This window comes from Pinus tabuliformis, chromosome 2_1 (genome assembly GCF_031772625.1).
Source record: "Pinus tabuliformis cultivar Carrire ecotype Pingquan chromosome 2_1, CPIR1, whole genome shotgun sequence".
NCBI classification, from domain to species: Eukaryota; Viridiplantae; Streptophyta; class Pinopsida; order Pinales; family Pinaceae; genus Pinus; species Pinus tabuliformis.
Window position 1 is genome coordinate 296,802,534 of NC_142299.1, and position 7,763 is coordinate 296,810,296.

The window sequence follows — 7,763 nt, forward strand, 5'->3', positions numbered from 1 at the left end:
GCTGAACAGGGAGCTATTTCCAGGAAGAATCAATGGGAGTCAGTTGAAGTTGTACAGGGGTGGTCCCACCCCTGCTCAATGACTATATGGATGAAGGACAGTCTTAGTACTTTAGGTCGTTGTAATGAATTGCAGGCTTATAAAGTACACTATTAGAAGGAAAATTTGGCGAAGCGAATGGGCTACATGATGATTAGAAGAAAGGCACAGAGGGGAGATGCAATAAAGGAGCTACGATAGCATGGTGGGACCCACACATCCTGATGATAAAGTAACCATTGAAACCACTGTAGATGATGGGATGACTATTTTTTCATTAAAGGGAGTGGGGGGAAAGCATTTAAGGAGCATATATTTGGTAATCTACTACCAAAAGAGCATTAATGAAGGAAATCTAGAGGGAACAAAGGATGTACCTGTGAAGGGTGACTTGTTGGCTTGGGTACCATTTATGAAGATGGAGGATTGGGATCTAGGCGATCATGCAAAGTTCCCACTGTTGGAACCCAACAAAAATTTGAAATCAGTCTAGTGTTACAAAAGGAGCCGAGTGTTACAAGGCTTGATCCAATGAAGTGGGCAGTCGAAATTGAGCACATAGGATTTCTCAACATGTTGTGGGTTCCACACTTTAGCCACAACATCATTAATACTATCTATGTGCGTCAATTGCTAGCGTTGGTTCATGATGGATGCCTCTGGTTGGCAGGGTCCATTCCAATTGATGACATGCTAATCCATAGAATCATCTTGTTACCTTATCAGGGCATGAACCCTGTAGATGATTTTGTGGGGAAGTCGCAAGAGAACAAGCTCACGGGTCAGATGAAGAGCGACTTAGGTTTGGTGAAGAAGTCGCGTGGCTACACCACTAGCTCCATATTGGATGGAGCTATGCAGTTTTCTGCACAAATTTTGGTTGGAAAAATAATACGAGAGTGTCGCACCTATGAAATGTCGGCACCAATAGTATCTCTAACTGTGTAGTGCAACAAAGGGGTCCAATACAATTAGGCCAAGTATCTCTATCATGAGTTCTTGGAGGATTTTTGCAAAGACCAGGAGGATGGAAAGGCATTCCACTACACATGGTTACTTATTTTGATCATGACGGTAGCTTGGAGGATGCTTAAGGATAGCCAGTTCCCAATACAGGATCAAGACTTGTGCAAGGTTGCGAAATTCACCTCACTATGGGCGACGAAGGATCCTAAACGCACCATGTAAAAAAATATCTTCTGGGTATTGTTCGAGTCAGAGTTATAGATGGTGATCAACAAATGAGCATGACTATCACCTAGTTTATATGTGCAATATACAAATATTGCAGATTTAAAGGTAGATTTTCACAATCTGTCCATACGCGCAAAAAAGGATGTCTCATGAACATGGCATAAATTTCCATATTTCTTCGCGAGGATGACATTATGGGGGTCATTAGAAAATGGTTGAGTGAATGGCTCACCCCATCTAATGAAGGCACAGGAACAAGTAAGGCCACACAAGGTGAAACGGGGAAAACATCAGCTGCAACAGCGATTGCTGGGACAGGGTCCCCTAGGATCGATTTTGCAGTTAAAAGCCAAAGTTTTGGGGTAGAAAGCCCAAGTTTTTGTATATAAAGTGTAAAGTCTCCACAATTTGTGGTTGCGGAGTGCGTAGATGTAAAGTGTCATAAAGAGTTTCCAACCTTATTTTATGTAAGATGTGTCAGCTTTAGAAGTGTCATAAAGGAGAGTCTTAGAAGAGTCTAAGGCAGTTCAGATTTGGACAGTGAATGCAATGGGTCATTAGCGAAAAGAGAGAAGATTCTTAGAGCAGAAGAGAGGTTCTATAGTTGTGTGCAAATAGGCCTAGGGTAGAAGTCTGTAGTTGAGTGCGTGGACCCCTGCAGCTGAGTGCACAGGGTAGTTAGAGTCTGTAAGAAGATCTGAAGCATTAATAAAGAAGATTACTATGGAAATATCTATGTTTGATCTATTTATTTCTGTTATGAATGAATGCAATTATGTTGAATAATGGGTTTATGATTTAATGCTATATTGATGCATGAATCTATATGTTTTACATTGTTATCTGTTTGTAAATAATAATATCTGTTTACGCGAAGAACATATTAATGCATATTGAAGTTATCAAATACTGTTAAAATTGGCAACCAGGGAAAAAATTCATGTGGGTCATCTTATTCATGGCTAATAATATTTTTATTAGATTCCTCTCGTTGAGAGGTTTAGGATTGATATAAAGATCATCCAATTCTGATAAGTATTCATGGAGATATGAATTTATTTTGATTATGGAATTATTATCAAACCAACCTACAACTCATGTAGGCTCAGAAGCCCAACAGTCGCATCTATTCACCCACCAACGTTGTGTATAAATATAAGAGGACTTTTCCTCATTTGGACTCACTCATCTCATCACATCTCTCTCTCTCTACTGCGCAGATATGAGTCTCTTCTCTACTGCGCTGAAATGGGTCTCTCTCTCTCACACATGTGAAGCCAGAAGCTGTTGAATTTGAAGCTGCAACTGCAGAAGTAAAGATTGACTTGCGTGGTGTAGAAGATATCCTCTTTGGAACTGCGCTGTAGGCTCATCTGAACCTCCTTTGAAAGTCGCAACTTTTGGTGGTGGAATGAAGTCAATCCGACGAACGGTTTGCAAGATATCGAATGCCCTAGTTTGAAGCCGGAAACTGCTGAAATTGAAGCTGCAACTGCAGAAGTAAAGATTGACTTGCATGGCCTAGAAGATCTCCTCATCTAAACTGCGCTGTAGGTTCATCTGAACCTCCTCTGGAAGCCGAAACTTTTGGTGGTGGAATGAAGTCAATCCGACTGTCGGTTTGTGAGATATGGTCTGCCCTAGTTTGATAGTGAAGCCGCTAATGCTGATGCTACTGATCTAGGGTTTGCTACTACTGATATGAATCAGATTTATTGTACTATTTCTCTCTACTGAATTATTGAAGATAAAAGAAGATTTGATCAAAGGGTTTCCCCACACATTGTGGGGTTTGTCCCTGGCTAGCGGCCACATCTTGTGTCTCTTGTCTTGGCTTGTTTTCTGTCGATCGTTTAATGTTCTATCTGCACTTTACTTTATGTACATGTGATTGCTAATCGGTGGAATATAATAAGAAAAAGAAGTAAACTGTTATAAGCATAGAAAATACCATAACTTAGCATGGTATTAGAGTTGAGGTGAAGACAAAGCCCGAGCAAGAGCAAGAGCAATCATCGAAGCGAATATTGGCAAGGCTATCCTAAAAGAACTATGGGGTCCTCAACACTCTTTCCTGCTGAAGACAAGCTCCGTGAGAAAGCTGACTATCACAGATGGAAGATGTCTATCGATCTAACCCTTGAGAATCAAGGAGTGTTGGATCATGTGAGAGGCAATATTGTTGAGCCTCCATCAAATGCATCCGCTGCTGCCTGGAACAAATGAAAAAATGGAGAAGTCAAAACAATAGAAGATCATCCGGGACTCTATTGACAAGCGCTTGGTGGCCTACATCTCTGATCTAGACACCTCCAAGGAAATCTATGACAGACTGGTGAGTTTATTTAAAGTTAATGATGCAAATCAAGTTTTGTTTCTTAGAAATAAGTTGAGGGAATCAAGAAGGGTAAAGATGAAAGTATGCAAGCATACTTCTTAAGAATCACCGAGATCAAGAACGATCTCCTATCTATTGGGGAAACCATTACTGACAGAGAAATGGCACTCACAACTCTCGGAGGATTACCATCTGAATGGTATGTGTTCAGGACTACTCTTCTGAACAATAATGTAATTCCTAGTTTCAAGGAATTAATGGCTAGATGCATTCAAGAACAGACAAGGGTAGAAGAGCAGGAAATGCCCTTGCCTAAAGGTCCTCCTACTGCTTTTTCTTCTCATGCTAAGAAAAGAAATAATTCTGGGTCTAAATCGAAAAGAAAGGCTGGATTTAAGGGTGGAAGAAAAGGATGATGTTTCATTTGCAATAAAGCAGGTCACTATGCAAGGGAATGCCCTGATAGAAAGGACTCTCACCATGATGATGATCAAAATCCCTCTCATGGTAATCGAAGGAATGGAAAATTCAACAACAAAGGAAAAAGGAATGCGGGAAATCAAGGAAGAGGACAAGCATTCAAGAAGGCTAGAAATTCTAGGATGTATTAAATGCACCTGACCTCAAAAAGAACCTAGTGTCCATCTTGGCAATGGAAGACAAAGGCTATAAACAAACCTTCAGCGATGGTAAGGTACGCATATGGAAAAATAATGTTAAATATGCTTTCACTCTTGGGTTTCGAGTTGATTCTTTATATCAAGTCGGTGGAAGTCCGCTAGGTGTCATGTCTTGTGACACATCGCTTCAGTCTAAACTTTGGCATCGGAGGTTTGCCCACCTTCATTACGAAGCTCTACCCGATGTAAGACATATGGTAATAGGGATGCCTGAATTCCAAGTAGAGAAAGAAGGTGTATGTCCGGGATGTGCCGAAGGAAAGCTCAAAAGGGGACCATTCCCTTCAAGTCAAAGCAAGACCTCCGATACATTACAACTAGTTCACTCAGACATATCAGGTATGATGCCTGTGAACTCCTTGGGAGGATACTCATATTATCTCACTTTTACAGATGACCATTCTCGAAAGACCTGGATATACTTGTTGAAAAAGAAGGATGAAGTGTTCCCTTGGTTCCGACACTTCAAAGCCCTAATCGAGAATCAAACCGAAAAGAAGATCAAGATCTTAAGAACTGACAATGGGACTGAATATGAATCTAATGAGTTCCATGATTTTTGTAAAGAGGCTGGCATCAAGAGGGAGGCTACTACACCATATACTTCTGAACAAAATGGTGTGGCAGAAAGGAAGAACTGCACAATTATGGAAGCTGTCCGGGCCATGCTACATGATCAAAGTCTTCCTAAGTTTCTATGGGCTGAAGCTGCAAATGCTGCCGTATATGTAAAAAATCGATGCCCTCATCAAGAATTGGGTTCCAAGACTCCTGAAGAAAAATTCACCGGTAAGAACTCTGATGTTTCTCGTTTTAAAATTTTTGGAAGCCCTGTATACTTTCATGTGCCGAAAGAGAAAAGAAATAAATTGGGAGCATCTGGAAAGAAGGGAATTTTCATGGGCTATGGTGAAAATACTAAAGGCTATAGAATCTATGTAGCCGGTCAAAGGGAAGTCATAATTAGTCATGATGTCACCTTTGACGAAGATATGGCTCTCAGCAAGGTGATCAATCTTCCGACTTTGAGGAGCTCTCAAGAAGCCGACACCAGGGAACCGAAAGAAAAGGATGATGAATCAATGCCTGATGTAGAAGAACCCATGGATCCGATTGATCCTCCTCCATATGAGCCTTCCTCTTCTAGGAAGAGGCCTTCATGGCTTAAGGGGTTACTTGATGATGCTGAAGGACATGCTACACCCCGAGGAACCTTTCGTGAAAGTAAGAAACCTAATAGGTATCAAGGATACCTGACCATCATGAGCACGATCATACAAAATGAGCCTTCGTCATTCTCAGATGCCGTCAAGCATCAAGTATGGAAGGATGCTATGACCAAAGAATATGAGTCTATCATAAAGAATGATGTTTGGGAAGTAGTTCCCAGACCCCAGGACAAGACTGTTGTTACTCCCAAATGGCTTTACAAGATAAAGCATGCAGCAGATGGAAGCACGAAAAAGTATAAGGCTCATTTTGTTGCTCGAGGTTTCTCCCAAAAGGAAGGTATAGACTATGATGAGATATTTGCACCTGTTTCCAGATATACGACCATCCGCTCGATCATAGCCCTTGCCGCTTCACAAGGATGGAACCTACATCAGATGGATGTCAAGACTGCATTCTTGCATGGCTCGATCAAAGAAGAGGTCTACGTGGAGCAACCCGAAGGATTTGAGATTTATGATCGAAAATCTCATGTATGCAGGTTGAAGAAAGCTCTCTATGGGCTGAAGCAAGCACCCCAAGCATGGTATGAGGGGATCGATAGCTACTTGATGAAGCTGGGATTCACTAGGAGTGAAGCCGATCCTAACCTTTACTTTAAGGTCGAAGATGACAAGCCTCACATACTGGTGTTGTATGTGGATGACCTCTTTCTAGCAGGTGCAGACCCTCTCATTCACAAATGTAAGAGGGAGTTGGCCTCTAAATTTGAAATGAAAGACCTAGGACTGATGCACTAGTTCCTAGGACTTGAAGTGTGGCAAAAGCCAGGAGAAATTTTCCTATCTCAAGGAAAATATGTGGTGAAGATATTGGAAAGATTCGGAATGGTGGATTGCAAGCCTGTAACTACTCCGATGGAGCTTGACTTCAAGAAGTTAAGCGGTAGTGCTGCTGGACCTGTTTTACGAAATGCTACCGAGTATCGGCAACTCGTCGAAGCATTAATGTTCTTAGTGAACTCCCGTCCAGATATATGCTTTGCAGTCAACACGTTGAGCCAACATATGGTTGAACCCCACCACATACATTGGATTGGTGCCAAGAATCTGCTGAGATATCTTCATGGCACTATCACTTATGGGTTAAGATACATTGCCAGAGATGTGAGACTATTTGGATACACAAATGCTGACTGGGCAGGCAATGTGGAGGACCGTAAGAGCACTTCCAGGTGTTGTTTCTCCTTGGGATCTGCTTCGATATCCTGGATGAGCAGGAAACAAAATTTGGTGGCTTTGAGCACCGCTGAAGCAGAGTATATTGCTGCTAACATGGCTTCTTGTGAAGCAGTTTGGTTGCGAAAGCTCTTCAGTGAGTTGTTTGGATTCACATTGGATACCACTGTGATCCTTTGTGACAACCAAAGTGGGATTCATTTGTCAGAGAATCCCGTATTCCATGATCGCTCCAAGCATATTGATATCAGATACCATTATATTCGAGATATGGTGCAACGAGGAGCTATAAGGCTCCATCATATCGGTACAGATGAACAGGTCGCCGACATTTTGACAAAACCCCTTGGGAAAGTAAAATTTCTGACTTTCCGTGAACAACTTGGAGTTGTTCAAAGACCCTCCAATGAGGGTCATGCATGATGCATTGAGCTCTGAGAGCTCCAGGGGGTTGCGGGGTGCTTCTTGGAGCAGCATATGACCATAGGATTATTCACTATCCACTGGTGGTATACATGTACACCCCGTGGCGACATTGTAGCAGGATTGATGTGTTCTCCTGTGAGGCCTGGATTGATGTGTTCTCCATGGAAATTGTAGCAGGATTGATGTGTTCTCCTGTAAGGCCTGGATTGATGTGTTCTCCATGGAAATTGTAGCAGGATTGATGTGTTCTCCTGTGAGGCCTGGATTGATGTGTTCTCCATGGCAATTGTAGCAGGATTGATGTGTTCTCCTGTGAGGCCTGGATTGATGTGTTCTCCATGGCAATTGTAGCAGGATTGATGTGTTCTCCTGTGAGGACAGGATTGATTAGTTCTCCTATCGAGGCATCCTACCCATGCAGTCTGGGACTCATGGGAAGTACCTCTCATCTGATCAATGAGTAGGGAAATGAAGTTAGGGACCATAGTAGTACCGATGGACGCATCGTTGTAACTACCGTACTCCCTATGCTAGGATGACCTCCATTGATATGGGATCAATGATACTGGTCTGGGACCAGTGGTAGGAGTTGTACCATACTATGACGCTGACTTCGGGTCGGTTGAGATTGGTCTGGGATCAGTGGTACATACTTTGAGACTGACTTTGAGTCAGTGG